At 40.0% G+C, this 25,581-nt stretch overlaps 1 long non-coding RNA gene across 4 annotated transcripts in view; it reads right to left on the reverse strand.

The window, feature by feature from the left end:
- Window positions 1-25,581, reverse strand: part of LOC121899060 — a 108,681-nt gene that overhangs the window by 77,930 nt on the left and 5,170 nt on the right. Inside the window, exons 3-5 of one of the 4 annotated variants that reach the window (XR_006096594.1) lie at window positions 13,428-13,509; window positions 11,677-11,769; window positions 11,481-11,571 (exon numbers count right to left, since the gene is read on the reverse strand). This is a non-coding gene — a long non-coding RNA (uncharacterized LOC121899060). Of the gene's footprint in view, window positions 1-11,040; window positions 11,572-11,676; window positions 11,770-13,427; window positions 13,510-25,581 lie in introns of those variants that run through there. The other 3 variants (XR_006096595.1, XR_006096596.1, XR_006096593.1) reach the window with 3 other exon arrangements.

Consider the following 25,581-nt stretch of genomic DNA (forward strand, 5'->3'; position numbering starts at 1 on the left):
ATCAGTTAGCCCCCAGGCCACCTCACAGTGTATTTGAATAGTCGCCACGGCCTGAAACCATCTTTATTGTTCCATCTCTCCTCCAACCCCCCCCCCCCCTCGCACAGACCCCCTCCCCACCTATGAGGCACCTAAATCATCAAGTGAGACATCGAGTAAACTATCTGAGTCATCCTTATCCCTTCAGGTCAAAATATTTGCATATTCACATTGACAACCCCCCCCCACCCCCCACCCCCCCCTCCAAAAAAAGCATCTGTAAAACATGGCTGGACTTTCTTTTACAAACTCTGTCTCTCTTGCCTCACTGGAACTTTGTTTTTGAAAGTGAAGGAATGTCCAGGCCCGAAATACTTCTAACTCTTTCTCTCTCTCTTTCTCTCATCTCTCCATTTCTGTCTCCCTCTGCTTCCCCGCCCCCCCCCCCCTCCCCTCCCCCCCCCCTCCTCCCCCTCCACTCTCGCTCCCTCCTGTCAAAATAAACACATTGAGAGCTGCCTCTCTTTTCATTCAGACGCTCTGAGCCGACGGCCTCATTTAGGGCCCCGCTGTCCGTCCTCCTCTGTGTGTGTCTGTGTGTGTGTGTGTCCTGTGTCCCCTCAATGTGTGTGTGTGTTTCTCTCAGGTATTTATAACACACATTGAAAAGCAGCTTTTTTTACACTCCTGTCCCTCCTCCTTAAACCCCCCTCGTCCCCCCCCGACGTGGTATCTGACATAACCGGCACTGGGTTTCTCGCCGCGGCTTTGCGTTCCTGGCAGATAGAGGGGCCGCCGACCGCCGCTGGGGGAACTTTCCTGGCTCGGGGAAGCCTTGGGACAATCACACCTTTCATGGGCCGGAGAGAACGCCGCCCGTCCAGCGGCTCCTCGGCCACGGCACGGGGAATTTCTCTCCCTCCCTGGACCCTCTCTCTCCTTTTCTGTTTCTCTCGCTGACTATTCTGAGCCATTTGTTCATTTCTGCCATCACCATGTTCTACTGACCAAACTGTCATACAACTGGCATTTTTGCTTCTGGTTTTTTCTTGCTACATCTTGTTGCTCTTTTGCTATAATATTCAACTTTGAAGATGATAGAGGGGCATAACATGACTAGATTCAAACCAGGGACAATGCATGTTATCCATATTTATCTTAACATAACATTTACATCACACCATTCTGCAAAACCGTCAAATTACATTCAATGACAACATTTTAGAAATGATTTGCTCCTAAACAAATATATGCACGACAACTGCCGTAGAGGTAAGATTGGGTAACTCAAGTTAGGAAAGGGTCATTGTTTTGGTTAAAAAAGTGTCTACACTGGAGGCATTCAGCCACAGTCCTGCTGCGTGGTCAGCCACATTTTGGCAGCTCTTACAGCCCAAAATGTAGTTACACATGTAAGTCGGAGGAACATAAACTTGTTAAAAAATGCAATCCAGGTCACAGTTGTACATATAAACCGCAAGTGAAACACGGGTCATTATGTGGCCTGTGTATAATCGTCATCCGATAATCATTTAAGTCATGTCCTCTCCAGCCTGCTGTACCTTCTCACACTTCTTCTCCACCCCGTTTTTCTTCCTTGATCTGCAACTTTCCTCCCCCCCCCTCCTCTCTTCTCCCTCTCCTGCTCTCTCTCTCTCTCTCTCTCTCTCTCCTTCTCTCCCTCTGAAGCCACCTTGAGGTTTACAAAGCTACCTTTTTGCAGGTTTAAATTTAGAATCACCTTCTCTGGGGCCACTACTTGTACTGGAGGTTGTCCTGAAGAGAGAGAGAGAGAGCAAGAGAGAGAGAGAGAGAGAGAGATTTCTAAACTCGTCCCTCTAAATTGGCAGGTTTTGTGAAAACTAATTTGGAAATGCTCGGTTTGGAAGCATGAGTGAGCCGGTTGTGATGTTGTGCTGTGCGCTTCCCGTAAACGCGCTGAGTAGCTTTATTCAAAGAGTTGCGGTAGAAAGGCCAAATAAAGATCAAATCAACATGGATGGAAGCTCGCAGGGAGGGTAGAGTTTCTGTGCAGCGGTGGGAGCAACCTGGGACATGGAAAACGCAATAAAAAAACACAATCAGGAGGTGTGAAAAAAAAAAGTATGATACTTTAATGAATGCAGAGCAAAGTCAGTTTGGAAAGAAAGTTAAATGAATGTAATGTAATGTAATTTCAGAGTAAACAAACATAAATATGATAAATCTAAAACATATGAAACCTGTATGATTGTTTATCTAGAGCACTTACCTGTGCGTGTTATGAATTTTACTGGCATTTGGTCATAAACCAAAGTATTATTGAAAATTTGAGCCGCTGGTGGAGCTGCAGGAAAAGTCAGGGGATCGCCAAAGTAATTATGATTCATCCTCTGGGGAACGTTTATGTCTGAACAAATTTAATGGCAACGAATTCAATACTCGCTGAAATATTTCAGTCTGGACCACAGTGGTGGACTTGAATCCATAGAGTCACGTCGCTAGTGTGGCTAAAAATGTCGAGACTAAAGTACGGTGAAGTTGAAACAGGAAGTCAGTCTACAAAATCTTAACAGTTGATGGATTGTCATCATTTTCTCCTCCACATATGCTTGGTGTAACTGGTACATTTTGATGCTGTAACTGCTTCACTTGCTTCTTTAATCTTATTGAGAACAAACACTGGACCCTTGTCAGCTTAATGAGTGACTCTGAGAGGGTTTTTTGTTTGTGGAGGTGGCAGCTTTGTTTCACAGCCGTTACAATGGATACCAACGGCAACCAAGAGTCACAGCAAAATGTACATAGAAACCTCTCAAACCACATAATCCAGCTCTTCTGTGTTGATCCATGTGTTCAGGATGCCAATATATCACTATATGCAGTATATATGGAGATGATGGTGGAGAAGGTGCTGCAGGAGCGGTTTGAGAAGTTTCCATGGACATCTGTGTTCTTCGACGTGACTACAGGCAATGACTTTTTCATATCAGGTTTCAAAAGTGTTTTTGTGCGGAGTAATCCTTTAAATAATTCATTGAATGCAGAACTTAGAATTGTAAAAGATGATATTTACATTGTATTACTGCTACTTAAAATTCCGTGCAAATGTGCTGACCTTTTTTTCAGGTGGAGCTAGTCATGAAAAACCACATGGTGAAGACACACACACACACACACACACACCCTGACATGGATCAGCAGAGGGGTGGGACCAGCCCTGCAGAGCTGTCTTGCATCCTGGTGTCACGTCAGCCTTTTTAATTCCTTCCAGGAACCTGTGAGGATTTTCACCGTGCTAACAATGTGTACTCACGCATTACTCACACACACTCTTTCTCCCAATGCCCCTCTCTTTCCCTGTCTCTTCCTGTCACCACCTCTGTCTCTCTTTCAGTCTCTCTTTCTGTCTTAATGTATGTGTGTGTGTGTGTGTGTGTGCGTGCCTTGTATGGATGTTCACGCTTGAATGAGTGTTTATGTAACTGAATGAGTGTCCGTGCATGCGTCTCTTCAGCATGGTCTGTTGCTTTTCAGTTTCTCTTCCTGTAGTCTCCAACACACACACAAATTGAACTGCAGTGACTCCGCTCTCTGTCCAAACTCCATCATCATCTCAGGCAATCGAGTGCAGTCAATGTTTCTTTCATAAATGCTGCATTTCGCCTCATCGTAATTTCTCCTCAACCTCAGTTTGGCCAGAAGCCCCTGTATCTATAGGCTCATTCAGTGCAGGGCACGCAGTCGCTGAGCGTATCACTGTCACAACGCTGAAACCAAGCAACTGAAAATGTGAGCTTTTCAGGGACGAAGAAGAGAATGCTGTTGCACTCATGGATATAAATGTATTTTATGAAATCACACAAGAAGGTTTTGAGAGGATTCATAAGTCGTGATGACCATCTGTTTTGTCCCAGAGGACGAAATCATCCTTTTAACTGATAATACTACTTTTGCAGTTAGTCTACAAGAAATCTACGTACTTGACTGTTTATACTAACAGGAAATTGTACAAATCGTGCACTGATGCATGTCAATAAAACAGCATCTTAAGACTTTTTTAGTGTTTAAAAATGATTATGAACAAAACAAAAACTGAACAACACTAAAAACTTTGTTTAATGTGTTTTAAATCTCACACAGTTTATCAATGGCCCCACTTCAGTTTTTCTTCTATTCAAAAAAATGATGTAAAACAATAACATCCTATCTCCTAATAACACTGTTTATATGCTACTAAATGAGATTGTCAAACATATTATGGAGGAAATTAATACACTAAGTGGATTATGTTCCTGGTAGAGGTGTTTTCCAGTCCATGACTATGATGTCATACCGTACAGACCTCATAGAGACGTAGATCTAGGCCACAAAATCACTTTAGTTAAAGTGTCTCATGTCACTGTGGACATTTTCTATATTCAACTACAGTACTTTCTGTAACCTTTTAACCCAGTGTCATGAGTTGTCTAAACATTACCATAAAAACATGAGTCATGCTTTATCTGCTACAAGACGATAGTGAATATATCAGTGAACATCTTACAGAGACGTCCAGTAGGAATGTTTTTCACCTTTGTAGATACATTCATTTAAAAAAAATGTTCTTATGTTGATTTAAAAAAACATAATCTAGGTGACTGTCTATTTCTGAAACATATTTGTTGTTGCAAGTTTATAAACTTAATATTTAGGAGACAGGGATGAACAATATGTACTTCGGTTTGATTGGACCGACCAGCTGATGGTAACATTTTCTGCTTATTTCAACAATAGAGAACGACTTTAAAGCATAAACAGTTTCACCGTTTTACATTTAGAGCATCCGATTCAAACATCAAAGCATCAGACAAAGTAAACGTCTAAAGGCTCCGTGTAACTGATCCTGTGACAGAGTCGTGCGGAGCAGAGAGGGAGATAATGGTTCTGAGCAAACAGAGCAGCACTGGGACAGAACTGGTCAAACTGGTTATTTGTAGACTTTAATAAGAGTTAAAGGAAGGTGAAGGGATATCCCGGAGCCCTTCCCTTCCATCAACAATTTTGGTATCATTCAGAAAGCAGGTGGCACATTCACAGAAATGAAACCTTTCCAAATGGGCCAAAAATATCAACCTCCCTTATATCGAATATGATTTTTATTTTTTAAACACGCGCCTGTAATGATGTGCACTAACACACACACTAGATCTAATGTTGCTACTGTCCTCTAGTATACAAATATGTTTTATACACAGCTGACCAACAGTAACTCTTGAAAGCAAAATATGTAAATAAATTAAGTTAAATATTCAAATGAAGGGTGTACAATATCTTGAAGGGTCATTACTCCGTCCTATTTGTTTAAACATCTATAGACTCGGCTCATGTTAAAGCTACCGAGAGGACCGCATATAATCATGCCCACCTTTCACAAAACAAAAAAAAGATGTGCAGCAGTTTGTAAATTACCTTTTGAAATGAACCATTTATCACATGACAAGCACCTGCCTTCCTTCTCCTCCATCTGGGCTTTGTTTGACGATGAATGAGGCTAACAGAAGCTAAATAAAACGCCTCAGGGCTTGTTTGCTTGTAAAGACAGTTAATTAAAACTTGTTGTCTATTAAAAAAAAAAAAAGAAGAAGAAATACATGACTTATGAGACGGTGCAGTGACTGATTAAATGAACACTCAGCAGGTTGTTAACATGTCAGGGTGAAGGATGAGCTCATGGCCTTTGGATGTGATGTATACTGTATATACTGCGGCTTTGGAGACATAAAAAGAATATAAAATACTTATAAAGTTTGGAAAGTTCTTGTGTGATGAGTGTGCTGGTTAACAACTGTGACACGGTGACACATATTTCCAGCAGAGCGTATTTCCATGGCGCTGAGATGAGAGCGAATGTGGGTGGACTCAGTTACGTTTTGGCACTGAAGGGCCAAATATGAGACATCTCTGGATCCGATCTGGCTGCCAGATTCAGCTAAAATTTGGAGGTTTGGACTAGAGCTGCAACGATTAGCCGATGAATCAATTAGAAAAATAATCAGCAACTATTTTGATCATCAAATAATAGTTTTAGTCATTTTTTTAAGGACAAATACCAAATATTTGCTTATTGCAGCTCCTCAGATGTGAGGGTTTGAAGTATTTCTGTGTCATAAATGACAGTAAACTGAATATCTTTGGATTTTGGACTGTTGACAAGACGAAACAAGGCATTTGAAGACGTCACCTCGAGCTCTGGCTCACTATTTTCTGATATTTTAATAGATAAATTGATTGACAGATTAATTAATAATGAAAAGAATCATTAGTTGCAGCCATAGTTTGGACAGAATTAGTTAGCAGCACTCGGGCAGTCGATTCATTCAACACATATCTGACATGAGTCTTACAGACAGGCATCAGATTCAGGTCAATATTGGGCCAAATAATTTAAACTGCCTGAGTACAAGGTCACTTTTTTAACCAGGGTGTCCTGCAGCGTCATCACAGTGCAGGTCAGCACCAACTTCCTGCTGCTCCTGTCGCATCATATTCAAAGATGATCATCCGTATTATCAAAAAAAAAAAAGATAGACGTAGCTCTGTAAAATTTGTTTTTCAGCACAATATTTCTAGAGCCTCCTCTTGTGTCAGCAATAACTTTCTGTAAAACATGTAAAACAAAAACTTTAACAACTGCTTTACTGTTGAATGATCTAACTTTGAGCTACAGGACAGCAGCAGTGTAGGACTGCTACCTGGGTTGACCTTCACTTTAACTTGGGTGTCATTGATTTTTCTCCCTTGAATCCTTCAGAGTTAACTGCAGACTTCATAAGGATCATTTGGATCAGTGTATCATGTATTTATTTATGTGTGTATCATTGCTGGAGCAGCTGTGAGTCGTTGTCACTGTGCATCAATCTCAGGTATATTTTCATATATAACTAAACACCTACAGATATTTTAAAGGCCCCAGCAGCTGACCTTTGAGCCAATCAAAAAGTTGGGAAATGTTTGGAAAAGTTAGAATTAACTTTGATGGATCTGACTTCTGTCAATCAAAACAGAGATATGTGAGCTGCAGGGACAACGACAAATCTCAAAACGTTTAGAATTTCTGAGCCGCATGTTCGTCATTTTACAATTCAGCAGGTTTGGTCTGAGACTGGAGATTTTACACATGGCTGCTGAAATTCTGCCTCACACACACACACACACACACACACACACACACACACCATAAATAGATAAAACACATAGACACACACACACACACACAGACTCATTCTGTTCATGCAGCCCTTCCTCAGACAGGATGGAATTAGTGATACGGCGGGTGATTTTTCACTGCTACAGGTGCAGTCCGCCAAACCAAATAAATAACACCACCATTCATTCACTTTTTACTCCACCACCAGTTTCCCTTCCCCTTCTACTGCTTCTACACTGAGAAAACATGCACACACACACACACAAACACACATGCATACAAACAAAAGAGGATCCAATTAAACAGCGACGACACAAACGCGCAACAGCAGCAAACGCGTGCGAGAAACATACAAGTTCACGTGTGGATACGCGCACAGACTGAACACACAGACTGAAAGATGCACACACATGCACAAAACACACAAACACACCGTAAAGTGAAAACACACTTTCCTTCCCCACATGCGGACATAAATAGCAGGATAAATAGAAAGCCGAGAGTCCGTTTTTTAAAAGGACCGGGTTGAAGTGAAAAAGGTCAGGCCAGTTCTCAGACGCCTGAGAAGAACACACACCTCAACTGACCCAACGTAGTAGACTGGACTCATTCTACTATGTCTCATATTTCTTACTGTTGTACTATTTCTTTACATTTCAGAACTGGCAACATGTTCAGCAACAGTGGGCAAAGTGTCAGATTCAAGATTTTTTACATAGTAACCTCAGAATTCCTAAAAAACAATATTTTCACAATGCAAAACATCTCAGATATTATGTATCTTATTCAAGTGTTTCATTGAATATATGTGTCTAAATGTCAGTTTTTGGGAATATCTCGAGCCTTTCTGCAGGATCAGGATCAGGATCAGGATCAGGCTCGATCCAGGCATTTTTTGATGAGTCAGAATCAGCTACATAAAGCCTGATCCCTTTCAGATCTTTTATTTCTTTGATCCGGGTTCATAAGTTGTCAAAATGCTTTATCTTGCTCTGTTAAAACACTGCAAGGTCTCCTGATGCACAGCGTTGTGACGTGTTGATCTCATCCCCTTATAGATGAATACCTCATAGCTGTGAGGCCGTCATATTAGCTGTAACAGAATTAAAGCTTCTCCAACACTTTGGAGTAGTAAACTAAAGCTTATTGTAAAGCTGGATGTACATTTAAAGAGCACATTACCTCATAATAACAATAATTACAGAATATTTTGACACACACCTCCAAACATTCATACTAAAACGCCACAGTATAAATTCACAGATGGACTCATATATTCTGTATATTTATATATATATACTGTATTCAATACAGCTGTTGACACAAGCAAAGTAAAAAAGGAGAAAACAGATGATGATGATGTGGCTGAATGGACGTGATTCAGCAGGGAGACGAGAGACTGGCAGCGAATCTGGTCTGAGTGGAACGGAAAGATCATTTCACCACCAGGGAAACAGAGGAGTCAAGTTTTTTCCTTGTTCTCTCTATTAATAGTTTAAACAAATATTACAGTAAACAGAAAAATAGAAATCGGTGTAAATATATAATGAATGTGCAGCTTTTTCTATTCATTATTGTGTGAACTGTTTTCAGCGCTGTCTTATTTCTGCTTTTTGTTTTTTAGGGGGGGGGGTGAGAATTCATGACAACAATGGGGACTTAACCCTTAAAATGAAGCCTGTACTTATAACTTTATGCAGCGTGCATGAACAAAGTGTTTCTGGAGAGTTTTAAACCAAATGTGATGCATGCTGGGAGGTGCTATATGCTAATAAGCTAACGAGCCGGACGTTCGGCTCATCATCTTGCAATGAAACTATAAATTTGAGTCACAAAATAAAAGATCAATTAATTTCACTAAATCCCAAGATGCGTTTTTACAGTGACATTTTTAAATATAATTTTAATACTATGTTTAATGATCATATTTATCCCTTTTTTTGTTGATACTTGTTCTAAATTAAGCACGCAGACTTTTTAAATGCTTATAAGATGTGTTTTTGTTTTGCTTGTTTGTCATAGAAAGTAGATCAGTGGCCATCTTTGTACCCTGAAATACCTTTAAATAAATGTCTTCTTCCATGTCATGGTTAGGGGTTTTACGGTTTGTTTTTAGTTTTGGATCCCAAATTGAACAGATTCAGTGGAGCTACAGGAGCCTCAGTAGGACACACCGGAGTTCATGAGGATCCAGATGAAATTGGCTAGAAATTAAGTTTCAGTCAGTCCGCCGCAGTTTAACAAACACGCAAACAGACTCAAGGTGGCGACTGACATGTAAATCCATTCCAAATCTCTCATATTTTAATGATATTTCTTTTTTTTTTTTTTTACAGGCTCAGCTGGCCGCAGCTCTGAGTCTGAAGGCGGTAAAGCAAGAGTAATGAGTGGGACGTTTTGGAACCGGAGTCACTATTACTCTGCCAGTGAGGTTTGTATGGAGACAGAATGAAATGAACTGTATCAATGGAGAATGTGTCCTGCTCCAGGTACAGGTGAGGTTCCAGTGAAAGCAAAACAGAACAGGTCCAGTTCAGTTCATTTCCACAGTAAAAACACAGAGAGGGAGAGAGACCCAGAGGGTACAGTTAGTGCAGCTACATCCTCAGTCTGTTTCCTTCAAAACATCCGCTCCATGAATTAGACATCTTATTTACCCAGTGGCCCCCCCTCTCCTCCTCCTCCTCCTCCGCCTATACCTCCATCCCAATCCCTCTCTTTGGCTTCACACCATCACCCCACCCGTCTCACCCCTCTCCTCTCCATCGTCTCCTCCCCTGTCTCTTCTTATACGCCCAGAAAGAGGAAGGTTCTTTCAAGGTTTTTGGTTACCATGGTGGTTCTCTATAAAACCACCATGACTCAAAGAGCCCTCTGATTTCTTCACAGGAAAGAAAAACTACAGATCAGAATAAATAAGCAACTGTGGGTTTTTTTTTCAGTTATTTTTAGTCCACTAACTCAGAACATCTCACTTGTATTTAAAGGACTTACATGTATTATTTCAACATAAATAAAGACGTTAATCATCATCAAGATTATTATAACCATTATTAATTCTGTCAACTAAAAACACGACTTTCAACATGTGAAAAAATAATTTCAAGACTCCATTTAATATATTCAGTAATGACGTGCTACATACGGGCTAAATTCTCATCACTGGTTGTATTTGTCTACTTGTTGTGACCAGTTTGACCCTCCAAAAATAAAAAGTTTCTTGTTTTATCTGGATAATTTCTAGAGGCTTGAAGAGATTAAAAAAATGACTTAGTAATTCACAAGAGAAAAAAATGAAACATTAGAGTTAAGTCTGAAAAAATAAACATATTTTAGTGGAGCAGAAATATGTTTTTTTCTCATGACCCATATCTCATATCCCTCAGTGATGGTCCCGACCCTTATAGATGAATCTGAGTTGTAGGCAGAAGTAGACAAGCTGCCGTTATTGTGGTTAAACCAACATATAACACTGTGATATATGTAAAACGCTTTTGACAAATCATCTGTTCACATTTATATGTTGGGAAGATAGTTATCATATTCCTTTAAAATAAAGGTTATAATCTAAAAAACTTTTCAGCTAAATTTAGTCCAGTTTCAACAGATGATGAGATTTCCAATTTGGAAAACTAAAAGTAAAAGGCGCCAGCGTCTGCTCCATGAAATAGATTTTACTTTCATGAATCTCCATTAAATTCTTATGTGTCGATCACAGTCTGAGGACGGACAAAGGATCAACCAGGGACTTCTAAAGACAGAGATCTGTCTACTCAGGTCAATGATGAGCCGCCGCCACTCCATGTATCTTTTATATTTCTCCAAAACTTTGCTATTAATCTCTAAATTTCAGCCCACCGGTTCAGCAGCTTTCTGAAGTTATTCCTAAAGGGAAAAATAACCTACAGGTTTATCTGGCGTATAAAAACTTGAATTATTAAGATAAAAGGTTTCAGCAAATATTATCAGTAGCAATTAGATTTAAACATTGGCCTGAAGCTTTTCATTGAAGTGTGTGTGCACGACCGCTATGACTCAACATAATAGAAAAGCTAATTATCTGATTGTAAACTATTAAACTACATTATTACAGTGATCACTGGTATTGTGGTGACACAGAATCAGAAATATTTTGTCATGAATTCACACAGATAACATTCTCTTCAAGCCTTCAGTGTCTTTATAAACAGCATGAATAAGAAGTGAAAGGCTGATGATACCTCGTACAGCTGCTAATTTTATGATCAGCTAATTATAAACTCTCCTGTGAACGTTTGATTAAAACAAGCAACAGTTCATGCTCTGGTTGAGTCTGCAGTAAGTACATAACTACCTCTAATTTCATGATTTCATACACACAGACGTACTGCGGCTCCTTCCTAAAGCCCTCGGGAGATTTGATTAGTTGAAATGTCGTCTCGTTACTGTTTAATGAGAGAGAGAGAGAGAGAGAGAGAGAGAAATAATCAAGGCATCGTCACCAAATTGCGGCCTAAAAATATCATTTCCTCTCTGTAAATCCTGCTCACCTCTCACACATACCGGGGGCACAGGCGGCAATTAAAGTGCATTTAATTTTAGTCTCATCTGGCATGTTAGTCGTACAAAGGTACCAGTGTTAGCTAGAGGCCAAAGAGAGAGAGAGAGAGAGAGAGAGAGAGAGAGAGAACACACCGAGGTATTTATACTGAGGAAAGTCAAGAGCAAGAGGCAAGAGATGGAGGGAGAGGTCTGCATCTAAGAGAGAAATAAGGGAGAAAGAGAGCGTAATAATTGTTGTAATCATTAGTTTTAAAGCTGTATGATGAGAGGAGCCGTCGTGTTGAGGCTGTGTGTGTGTGTGTGTGTGACCGACGGTGAGAGCGGAGTAAAGAGAGTAAAGATGGAGGGAGATTAAAGTCTTCAGAGATAAGAACAGAACAGAAAAACACACCAAAAAAGGAACATTTCAAAGGCTTTAGTTACATTACATTAGTAGCAGTGTTTAGTGTATTTAATATGTAAATGATATGTAAATGATCTACTTTTTTTTTTACTCCCATCGCAATCTGACAATCTAACTGTTTCTTATTTCTATGGAACAACGAAAGTCAACGGAGTAAAAAACAGATTTTAAAGGTTACAGTTAACAAAAAGCTGATTTAAAATCAACTGAGAAAAGCAGAAAAATATTTAATTACACACATTTAACTTGATCTGCAGGCGACAGGACGATCTAATCACTTTCTGTGTTAAATCTAAACTATGAAACAGCCAATAAAGAGACCTGCAGTTGTTGTATCTTGATTTTGAGATGCTAAATGTACGGCCAGGAAAGTGTTCAGTGTGAAAACTAAAAAGTTAATGTGCAGTAAACAGTCTTCAGTTTCCAGTTTTTTAATAATTCATGTTTTAAGGTGGAAGCTAGTTTAAGAAAGTCAACTCTGATTCGTTTAGCTGCTGCTCAAGGCTGTAGTAGACTTACTTACCTGATTACTCTGTATGTAAGTGGGAGAAAAACAAACAAACAATAAATAAAAAATAAAAGATACAGAACTTAAAACTATGCCACTGGGGGAAGAAGAAGGAGAAGAGGATGATGATGACACAAACTCGCTGCATCATTTGTTGAATTAATTTTTGTGTGTGTTGGTTTAATTTTACTTTCTCATTTAAACATCAACATCACTCATTTTACACCAAATATCATTTCACAAAGAACATCAGTGGTTTCAGTAGAGACAAAACAATGAAAACTTAAATAAAACGTGTAGTTTTTGGTTCCTCTTGCAAGTTGTGGGGCTTCTTGAGGATGTTCTCCGCCTCCCGTGGGTGGGCAGGAGTCATTCGTTAACCTACGATCATTTCTAAGATGCTTTTGACAAACACCTTCTTAAACCTTTAAAGTTTAAGAAGGTTTGTAAGATGGATTTTACGGTTATCTAAGACTTGAGATGCTTTGGAGAAATGAGGCCCTGTTTCTTTAAATCCAGAGTAACCAGAGGCAAACTCCATCAGTATATAAACATTACATTTAAATGTATATTATATTACATTTTCATATAAATAAAAGTATTGCAGTTAATGAAGCACATTGGTGATTGAACTACATCCAGTTCATGAAAGCTTTTACTCATTTTTTAGTTCCCTTAACCATATTTAGTAGTTGCATTTCAAGTAAAAAATAGAAACCTTTTTGAGTACAGGAGGATATTCTTCTTAGTTCCTGGCAGAAACAAAGACAGCTAGTTCAGAATAAATAAGAAGATCTGACCAGAATAAAGAAAAAAGCACCACTTACTGAACCTCAAACCTCATTGGCTGACAACACAACGCCATTCACGTTGTTGGACTAACAGGTGATCTCAGAGTTCAGGTGACACCTGTGGAGAGCGAGGACATCATGGCAGTGAGTGGACAGCGACAAAAATAGAAATTAAGCTTTTAAAACACTGTTGTGAAGCTGTTCATAACATGAATCAAGAAACAGCAAACAGAAACTCTCACAGCTTCAGATTTTTTTGCCATCTTAGGCCAAAAATCAATCAGAAATGACATCTTTCAAGCAAGAATTTCACATTACATCAGAAACTAGTGACTCAGATATTATTACTTTGAGTGCAGCTATAAACTGAGCTGCTAAACCCGACAGCAGAAGTAAATTTGGGTGAACAGCTTGAATCTGTAGCCTCTTAGGAAGTCAGGATGGGACACTTTTCTCTATTACAACCAGATATTTATATGAGAATCTTTTTCTGGTTTACGGTTATATTCTTTCTCTTCCCTCCCTCCCTCCCTCTCAGTTTCTGTTCATTATTCCAGGTTCAGGTGCTGCGCTGGCTGGTTAATGGTTAACCTCGGGCTCGGCCCTGGCGGAGAGCGAGGGGAGGAGGCGGCAGCCATGAAGAAACGGTGACATTTCACTGCCATTATTCATCTGTGCTTTGTTCCCGTAGCACTGAGGAGTGTTTGCACTGGGATGGAGCGCAGGGCGGAGGGATGCCGAGATGGCAAGGGGTGAATGGCGTAGGGTGTGGAGAAAGAAGAGAAGGAGGAGGAGGAGGGAGAGAGGGGACTGATTGGGGGTTTGAGAGGTGAAAAAGTCATGGGGTTAAAGTGTGAGACACCTATGAGGAGAGGATAAGAGAGACAAAGGCCTCTGTGTTTCCTCTTCACTATCTGACTTTTAATCCTTATGATATCTTTTTTCTTTCTGGCCTTCTTACTTCATGTTGTACTTCCTTACTTTTATTATTAAAGCTCTTTCCACCTGTAGTTATTTCTCTATATGTCTGTAACACACACACACACATACATACATATGTATTGCATGAGGAGAGAGAGACACACACACACACACACATGCTCTTCCCAGCTGTTTACATGGTGTGTTTGCACAATATGGTGGCTGTAGGGAGGAGGAGGAGGAGGACAGCTAAGGAGGGGCAGGGATGTTAACCTCAGTCAGAGATGTTCTCTCCTCTGTTGTTCCAGCATTGTTAAATCCTCGCAAGTGAACCTCTGAGTCACAAATGAGTCATTGCACTATGTAAGGATGTGTGTTATCTCCTGTATTCACTATGCAACATGTCTGTGGCCTGATGTTTGGGGTGTTTTTTATTATTATTTGGCTCATATTACTCACTAAATATCCCACTTGATGAAATGAACACCAGTATATCACTAGTTCTAACAGGGCCCAGGGTAAGAACCTGATCTCACAAGAAGGTTATACTGGTTTATATCAGTAGGAGCTTCTAGTATTTGATTAATATTTTTTAAAAAACAGGTTGGATTTATATGACACAATGACCAAAACCTTCTTCATACATTAACCAGGATAATTTACCTTAACATTAACCACACAATGTGTATTTTCTGTTTTTACATCTGTGAAGCACTTTGTAAACTTGCTTTGAAAAGTGCCATATAAATAAAGGTTATTACTATTACTATCATTATTTTCAATATACCATAACATTAAAGAGAAGATACACCCCCTAATTTTGTAGCAAACTCCAAATCCCCTCATTTACTTTTTTTTTAAACTTGCAGGGAGTGCACTTTTACAAAAAAATATTTTATTTTTCCTGATATTTACCCATAAAAGATCTAATTTCTAGTTATTTGACAAATGTACAACTTCATAGTTCTGTAGGCAAACAGAGAAATCACTCATATGATGTGAAAATGTTTTTTTCCGCATGAACTGAGAATATTCTGGAGGTACGTCATTAAATTAAGTATTCATCTTCAATATGTTTATTATCAGTGGCGTATTTGTTAGTGTCCTTTTACTACGTAACACCAACTCATTTAAAAGGTACCCTGTGGACTTTTTGACCACTAGTGACTGCTAGCAAGTAAATATTGATGTAAACAACGCAGGTTTCCATCTTTTAAGAAAAATCACTTTTGATAAAAGTTTGAATTACAAAAAAAAAAAAAAAGCTTTGCACGTGTTTTATGTGGAATAAAATGCATTTAGCATGTTTGTTAGACAACAAGGACACACACAATGTGTTTTGGTGAGTAACAGTAAATGTAAAAAGAAGCTGTGCTTATAATAAAACTCATCTTTAACATAAACTTATCGTAATAATTTAAAGTATACGGCTGTTTTTTTAACCATGGTATAAAAACATCTACATGATGAATGTTCTTTTATAAAAGGGGGACTCTTAAATTCTGATTTGTGTGAACGTGTAATGAGAAGGTACATCTCAAGGGCTTCATCCTGATATATTACATTTGAGCAACATGTGTGAAAAAAAACACTCAAGTGTATAATCTACTGGAGAATGTTTAAAATAAAATAAAAGTACTGCTTCAACTAGCTGCACCTAAACACACACATGTACCGTACACTCGTCTGCATGTGAGTCATTACATGTATTGTGCGTTCATGCGTGTGTGTGTGTGTGTGTGTGTGTGTGTATCTGTATCTGTATACAGTGGGGTATATTCTCAGTTAGATCACACACACACACACACACACACACACACACACACACACACACACAGGCTGTGTAGAACAATGGCTGGCTTTGGCAGAGTCAGGCTGACAGGAGGAGATGGGCTGGATCTATTGTCTGCTCTGTTTACTCACAGACTCACCTGGCACTGAGCTAATAGCACCGGCTCTATCTGTCAGTGCAGGGGACGGGGGTCTCAGCCCACACACACACACACACACACACACACACACACACACACACACACACATACACAGTGAGACACACAGAGTGGAATACAGCTTCAGATTTGTCTGAGGACATAAATACACAAAATGCTTGATGAGAAAGTGATGTGTGAGGTATCTTATTATCTTAAATCATGTGTGTGTGTGTGTGTGTGTGTGTGGGTCTGTGTGTCTGTCTGTCGGTCCCGTCACACCTGGGTGTCCTGGGAGGTTCTGGGTAAAGTGGGAGGGTTTTATGGAGGAGGTGGAGGAGGAGGGGGCTCTTTCAGGTTTTTACTACTGTGCAAACACACACAAACTCACACACACACCGACCACAGTTGATGGGTTTTGATGGGATCAGTTGGAAGCCTCAGAGTGACCCTGCCCCAACCCCACCCTTGTTTGATCATGAGAGGAGAGGGCTCGGAGTGTGTATGTGAGTGTGTGTATGTGACAGTGTGTGTGTGTGAGTGACAAAGATCATGTCAAAAAAATGAGATTAGGACAAAAACACAACAAAAGACAGCAGTATTACACACTCTCTCATACATGCACACACACATATATATACACACATTCATAAATCCCATGAAAAGACCAAAACCAGCAATGTGTTAGCCCATCTCTCAATACTTTCTGACTGCCTACCCTGTCTGTGGCTCTCAACCTCAAACCCATTGGGTCCTACTGAGGATGTAAATCTTTCAAAACAGCTCACAAATATATTGTTTTATTTTGAAAAGGTCATGAGTGATTTTCTGAAAACAGCTGGGCACTGTAGTTTTTATAAAACCTAACTAAAACAGGAAGAAATAGTACATTTGGTGGGGACTATTTTCAGCAGAGGACTGATACACACTTGGCGCTGTAGTGCATAGTATGTGGGACTGAGTCCAAATAAACTACAGTGTGTGTGTTCATGGTATCGAAGGAACATGTCACCAGTGCAACTGATGTGTTCTCAATCATTTTTGAACAATAGAGCTCCTCCACACAGAGGAATAAGATCTATCAGGCTTTGGCTACACAGGGAATACTTTCAAAACATGCGTCTCATCTTCTTTGTATTTCTAAAATTTCAAATTGTCAGGATGTCATTGATCATTGAAAAATAAACCATGACAAGATCACTGACTGGTTAATATAACTCCCACAATTCTTTGCTTTCATGCAGACAGTCACAGGACAAGAACTTCTGTCAGGATTTGTACTACATGTAGGACGGAGCATTAATTCAACTGGCATACTTGATATGAAATGGTGATACTGAGCTATGGTTATGTACAAAAAATTAAGAAACAAAAAATGACACATGAACTTTGTCAAAGAGGTTTTGTTTCCTGGCTGTTTGATTGTTACTTAGCAGGATATCTCAAAAACCTGCTCACAGATTTCAGTGAAATTTGGTAGGAAGTTGTGTAACAGGCCGAGAAAAAACAGACTTTTGGTGCAGCTTTAGATCCATGTGCACATTAAAAATGTTTTAATATTTTACAAAAATGATATTATCAATTTAACATGCCATTTTCCAATTTTGCACACCACACCAAATGTTACTGTATGCTGATATAAAGTGATTACTGTGACAGAGCTGTAGCTAAATGTGTCCATCTCGTCCACTCTTAAATCTTAAAGTCATGGCTGTGGTGCCGCAGCGTATCCCTTTAACTTCAGTAGCTCAAACCCATGTCAGGTCTCCCTGGTTCACTCTGAGGTCTCAAGGCCTGGGCAGTCAGGAGCAGGGCCGACCTCGACTGATAAGCCTCTTTTTTTTTTTTTGTTTTTCGGCTTGGGGCTTGGCTCCCTGCCAGCTGATAACAACATGGGGCATACCTGCTGCATTAATGATTGGTCAGCCCTGCCTCCTGCCCTCGCCCTGGTTCTTTATTTTAACATAATTCTTTATCGTCTGGGCATTGAGCAGAAACTAAATCTTATCAAGTGGAGGCATGAGATCTGTGTCTGCTTCCATTCTGGCTATTGCAGCAAAATATGCTGAAGAAACAAATAACACTACTTGTCCTTCCTTATTCAAACTATTAAACAAATGACCTGCCTACATATCTACATACGATATTCTCAAAATGAAGAGGAACAATGTCGCGGAGACAGAGCTTTGAACATCAGGCAGAACCTGACCGAGTCAAGCGAATCCTCATTAACATCAAACAGAGTTCAGTCGACAGTCGCCCTGACAGGCAGTAATGGAGGGAGGGTCTTTATCTACAGTGGCATCTGTTCACAGCATGTTGCACACCACTGCACACCTAACTACCTACAAGTCTATATGTAGTTGTTAGGCTTTCATGTGACATAATGCATCCTCTGTCGGCCACAGCGGAGGTCAGCGGAGAACTGCTGATGGTGTTTTTCTTCTATATTTGAGCATCTTACCAGTGATATATCTCAGGTTTTATTACATCAACTTGTTAGCTAGCAACCCCTTGTTATAGGGTTCTTCCACTTGTTAATAATAAAAGCAGTGCAAGTATTTGGAAGTCATTTGAAATGAACAATCTGTTTCTTTGTTAGATTAGTTGATAGCTTGTTAACTACTTGTTGTTTTCTTCTGTGTCCGCAATCATTCGCTAATTCAATATTTACCACCAAGCGGCAACTACCACTGCTTGAGGCTAAAGCCTACATGGAAGTACCTTAAGCGCCACAGACGGCCGCTACATGCTCCAACTGACTCCCATTCAAAAAGCATCAACTTCTCTCAACAAGTCATTATGGTCTCAATTTCTAAATTCAGGCCCTCTAATAAGTGTGCTGGTGATCATTTTGGAAATTATTGTTTTGTTAATAAGATTTGAAGATTTAACAGCTTTGATGTTTGCTGTGTGTTAACCAAGTGTGCACAGCTCAGTGTTTCCAGAGCGTGAAAGGCAACAACTCAGCCCTCCGTATTTGGAAGGTCCTGGCTCCAAACCAAAAAGATGGCGCCGATCATAAGCTGCGACTCTGGGCTTCAAACCGGCTCACACCTCATTACATCCATCTTTATATAAAGTCTATGTTTACTACACAACATGTAGGGGACTCTATATATGCTATAATATGTCAGATAACAAAGTCAACAAACTATTTCAGACACTACCTGTGTGAGTCACCACTTTCACCTGGCAGTAATCTGTCTGCACAATGGAGGTTAGTTATCAACTGTTACACTTCTTTTTCATTTCACATTGTGGGATCATTTGAGCTTTATGGAAAACCCTTCTGAAGTTCACAGCATGAGGCTTTACACATTATTCAAAAGCCAGTGAAAGTGTATAAAACACCGTGATTCTATTGTGTCTTTGTGCTTTTTTGCTTGTTTTCTCTCCTCTTTCTATCTGTCTCAATCACTTCTAGACCGTAATCCAATTTTAATCCTGTTAAACCCCGTTATGGCTCCGCATTTCTCTTCTCAGCTCCCATGAAAAAATATTTAAACAAACCGAGTGACTGTAGTGAGTCATCAACACACCACTAATCCATTAGTCAGATCCATCAGTCCTGTGCTGCTGGCTGTGATGTGGAGAAAACAAGAACTACAACTCTCAGCGTGGATCAGTATTAATAAGCAGGAAAGGGAGCAGATTACAGCAACGACAGAGTGTTTTAAAAAAAATACAACTTTCACACATTTGTAAAAGGGATATAACTCTTCCCCTTGTTCTGTATTTTTGTTTCTGATCACATCTTTGGGTCCAATATCAGCGGTACAGTGAGAGATCTGCATCTGAAACTGAGAGCTGTGGGTCGGGCAGTGACCTAGGGGTTGTCTGGGCTGGATAAAAGGAAGTCCTGGTTAATGAGTAACAGTGGCGATGTGGCCTGGCGCTACAGGTGGGGTGGGTGGGGGTTGGCCGGGAGGCACACTGATAAGAGGGGAAGGCAGAGTGAGTTTTAAGGGGGTGGGGGCAGCAAAAGACAGAGAGAGAGAGACTTGAGCTTTGTCGTCTACACTTAAATTAGTAATATTGTTTATTTTTAATAGTTGTGTCAATGAACTGAAGGAAGGAAACGAGAAGAAAGAAAAGGGAAATGAGCAAGAACGTGGCGTTACAACAATCCACCGGTGTCATCGGCTGCCCGATTACGAGAACCGGCGTCTGAGCTGATGCCAGTGTACTTCAACACACAACAGACAAGACTACACGAAGCCAAACTCTCCACAATCACAAACACCAGCGTTCATAATGAGCAGTATCTGTAGTGTACATACAGTGAAGAGGCACTAGAAAGAAATGACTGTAAGAGCAGAACCAGCTTTTTATTAGTCACACAGTGGGAGTGGCGGTGCTAGGGGCAATAAAATACTATTGGTACTGGTATAGTCAGTAGTACTCATAATAGTAATAACAGTAGCAGTAATGACAGGGTCATTAATATCATTATCAGCAGTAGCATGAATGATAGTAGTATCATCAGTAGCGGAGGAGAATAAATAAATGCATGTGTGCAACTTTGAGTCATTTCCTTTTTGAGTTCAGTTATTTTGTTGTATTTCCTTCTTTAATCAAATATTTACTCTTGAAGATTAAGTTCCTGGGAAACACATGATGTCTTCGCAGCCTAATGCATCAATAATTTAACATCATTATGAGTAACTTTAACTTTCCATATTTAGTACATTTTGCTGTACTTCTACTCAACATTTCAATGTAGAACTACTATAAAATATCAGATACTTCCTCTACCACTAACACTAGTGATAGTAGAGGTTGTATTATCAGTAGTTAAAGCAGTAGTAGGAGTACCAGTGGTACAAAAAGTAGTAAAAGTAGCATTAGTGGCAGTAATAATAGCAGTGGTAATAGTCCAATTTGTATCAGAAGTAGGAATATTATTACTATGACTAATAGCAGTAGTAGTGCTCTAGCAGTACTTGTAATTGCAGTATAAATACTATCATTAGAAGTAGCAGTAACTGCAGTGGTGGCAGCAGTGGTACAGCTGTGGTTTATTGATTTCAGAGTGGGAAACTCCTCCTGCTGAAATACCGTAAGTGATGTAACACACAGACCAATCAGAGCTCTGCTGCTGAAATCTGTTCACCTTGGAAACAAGAGCTGAACACATAAATGTGATCATCATTCACTTTTTTAAGCCTCTATAATGAACAACTTTAATCAGTAAACCAATCTTCTTTACTGCAATATAATAATTGCTATTGATTATTTTGACTCCTCGGATCGAGTGAACTGGAATGTGAAGGTGACTCGTTTTGATTCCAGCGCTGTCTGGCAGAGAAGTTTAGAGAGCACTGATAAGACCCCTGATACTGACCTAAAAGAGGTTGCCATGACAGCCAATGTCACCTTTAACCTCAGCACTTTAGCTTCACTTCCTCATTCTAGACAGCCCGGGACAGGAGGGAGACTGATGTGAGATCAACGTTATTCATGCAGTTAAAAGAGTTAAGAGGCAGTTTGCCTGCGTAGTTGATTGTATGACGTATCTGACACTATTTCCTTTAACACTGACGCAAACACCAGTGAGTCTGTCATTACAAACACGTGTGTTGGCAGTCAAGCACTGTTCACAATGCAATATTTCTTTTTTAAAACACATCAGATCCTTACATGTCTTTGGTTTTCATCTCTGACATGGGATATCTCAATAAGGTTACTAGATTACATTTTAAAGAAATTCCTCATTTCATTTCAATCCATCTCTACAGGTTGTTATTTGAAACCCTCAGTGGCCAAATCTTGTTTGTCCAAACCGCAGAATCTTCACCTTCTTAAAGAGCTTGGCTCCCAGAGTCTGTTTTTCTTGTGTCTTAACTGAACAAAAGCACGCTTTAAACACAACAATGAAGAGGAAATCCTTCGCATTCATGGTCAGGGTGTAAAGTTTAGGGTCGAAAGCTTTAAGGGTTAAACTAATGAGGATATAAAGATATACCACTGGATGCACCACCTCCCCTGTTCGTCTCCCCTCCTCTTCCCACCCACAGACCTGGTTCGACCGCACTGGGTAATGAGTTACCTGCTCTATCTGACCTGTTCTACCCACGTAGCCTGCTAGCACACACACACACACACACACACACACACATCACTTAGCCCCCAAAGTCCACTTGAACACTCAGACCACGTCCACACTAATGTGGATAGAAGCTACAATTATTGCATCCGCACTGGTATTTTTAGATTGTACCATAAAAGTTTACTGTCCACTCTGAAATTTCAAAACAAGAGATGAACACTTACATCCTTCCTGTACATGCTTTAAGTCGTTTCTGCCGTGAGATTTCTTCTTTCTTGTTAACAGGCCGAGTTGGAATATGAATGAAAATGTGAACGTTCTGAAAAGGGATTATGATGATTGATTAAACATCTGGTGTCAGTTGAAGATATTTGAGGCAACCACAACTGAATTTGAATATCAAAAGCAGCACTGTGTTTTACATCAGTTGGTCCAGTTGTTTTTATTCTCACATCAAATTATTTGATTTTTCACATTTTCTAATTTAACCACATCGGTATACACATCAGACATTCACACTCACATTAACAAAGGTAAACAGTGACTTTCTATATCTTTTCTAATATCAAACCTTACATTTCCTCGCTGCCTGCTTCGACTTTACCGCTCCTCTCCACCTCCTAACTGCTACATCCACTAATTCATTACCCGAAGCATCTTATAACTTACCCAACTAACTCCTAACTGATCTTTTCATCTTGCTCACTACCAACTTTTAGAAGAATCCTGAAAAAGAAACTATTTCCAGCATTGCCTGACTGCCTTACCAGTAACTTTACTAACCTCTGAGGGCCCAATCAAACAGGACGTGCTTTTGACAATAAGAGGCACGTTTTATTAGTGGGTTTTTTACTTGGTTTGAAGAGTTTTTGTGTGCTGTCCCGTTTGGTTTTTATCAGCCTGGTGCACCTTCACATTTTTGGAAAAACACTCAAGTGCACCCAAGTTGAAAAGTATTCAATTCTGACCATAAAAATTCATCACATGAGATCGGTTGAAACCAAAGTGAATCACAAATGAAGCTTTGAGTGTTTCAGTTAACATTTAGCTGAAGTTATTAGCTTCACTAGCAAAGTGATTGACAGCAGCTGAACTTGCGGTTGCCTAAATACGACGACGACTGTTTTTGCTTTGGCCGGTTTCCCGAAATTGAAAAGTGATGTCCTTAAGGTGTGTTAAGGTTGAGCTGAATTCAAAGTGAATTTTAGAAGATTTCCTACAAAGTCAATGGAACAATGGAAGTGAACATGAAGTGACAAAGAGTCACTCCCTCCTCTGGGAATGTGAAGAGACAGCAAGGGGGGAAAAGGAGAGAGTCTAGAGTCAAATAAGAGAGACAATTGGGTGTTTTTGTTCAGTTGGTCTGAGCTGTCTCTCTCTCACACACACACACACACACACACACACACACACATACACACACACACACAGGGTCAGTGCCTGGTGTTAACCAGTTCTAGCAGAAGTCTGCACTGTCATTGGATGATTGTGGCTCATAAACAAACTGCAAAAGACACCCAAGCACCCAAAGTTACAGGAATAAAAGACCCAAAAATTCACTTCTCTTCACACTCATACTGCTCTCATCCTCCCTTAATGTCACCCTAACCCTCCAAATCCACAACCTGCTGACAGTTATGTTATTCCGCAGACGTTTTCCATGACAAGTAGCACAAATTGTCCAAAACTAGACAGAGGGAAGTGATTTCAACAACACAATACCATCATTAAGAGTATAACTGCCCCTTATTACACGACAGTCTTTGACCCCCAGCCCAGTATCTAGGCTATCTATCAGCCTTCAACTGCGGCTGAACAGTCTGTTCTTTTGCCCTGCTCATCCCACCCCCCTGCCTCTCCACCCCCTCCCTTCTCCTGCCTCACCATTGTCACCCACATACCTCCCACCACTCCCCCGCCCCTGGTCACTGAGTCCAGCTCAGACAGACGTGGGTGGAGGGTGAACAGGGCGAACTGGCTTACTGTCAAAATCAATTTCTTGCCATTTTATTTAACCTCTAATTTATCAACTTAAGTGTCATGTCACCAGGTACAAAGTGTAGGTACAAAGCAACCAGACAATATGCAAGAATCAGTAATGGAGAGAGGAAAAATTATATTATATTGCATTTATTTCAAGGTTGAACTTGCATCAGACTGAAGTAGATGCAAAGTCTTATCTTTAGGGGGAGTAATATTTGTTGACATGGCAACGCATATTCATAACGACAGAGCGCTGGAATGTATAGTTTTCATTCTGTTTATTAAATGTTATCATGCATCAGGAGTTGAGCAACTCTCACTTGAAGGAATGCTTTGTTGTGGCACACTGCACTGAGAGAGCTAGGTGTGGCCCAGGTGTAGTGTGTGTTTGTGTGAGTTCTTGTACCTCAGCGTTAGCGTTAGTTAGACCGGGGGAGTGACAACAGTTTAGACATTTGTCGGGTCTACTGTACACCTCAAAAGTGCTGTTTAAGGGTTAAAACTGAGTTTCGGGGTTGAAGTTAAAGACCCGCCTCTCCCGCCGAGACTTGTTGAGTAACTTCTCAATCGGCCCGTCACTCAGTCAGTTGGGTGGCAACTGATTTATAGGAGGCCGTTCCACTTCCTTCTCTACATCCTTTAACTGCACAGATGACTGGCTTTCCTAGGATCCTGGAAGATGTGTGCATGTGTGTGCGTGCATGTGTGTGTGTGTGTGAGAGAGAGAGAGAGAGAAAGAGAGAGTGATAGAGAGAGAGATAATATTCCAGAAAAAAACAGATCAATAATGAATGAGTAATGAAGCGTGGCATAGAGCAGGAAGATGTGAGTCAGTATATCAGGTACTAACCTGTGGGTGTGAACCTGTGACTCTTTTTGCAGTGTTAAGAAATACACTATTAGTTTAGTCAGCACCACTTATTCTAATTCTAGTCTTTTCCTGCAGCGGATATTTAGTCCTTTCTATCAGATAAAAATACATTTTCATTGAGCCAGGATCAGAAAATGAGACATACATATAACTAAAGCTGAATCCGGGGGAATTATTTGTTTTGCAGGCAAGTATTATAACTCTTTATTTAGTGCTCATTAGACAAATTCAAGAGTCCTTCAGTTATTGAGAGAGATTTGATAATCTGTCCATTATTTTAACTATTACTAGAGTACTTGTTTAGTCTATATAATTGCAAAAAAAAATGTGGAAAATGCACATCACAAGTTTATAGCACACAAGCCGCATGACGTCTTCGAATTGCTTGTTTTGACCGACAAACTTGAATTTTCACTGCAACAAATCCTTATTTTT

The sequence above is a fragment of the Thunnus maccoyii genome, chromosome 6 (assembly GCF_910596095.1).
Source record: "Thunnus maccoyii chromosome 6, fThuMac1.1, whole genome shotgun sequence".
In the NCBI taxonomy this organism is placed as follows: Eukaryota; Metazoa; Chordata; class Actinopteri; order Scombriformes; family Scombridae; genus Thunnus; species Thunnus maccoyii.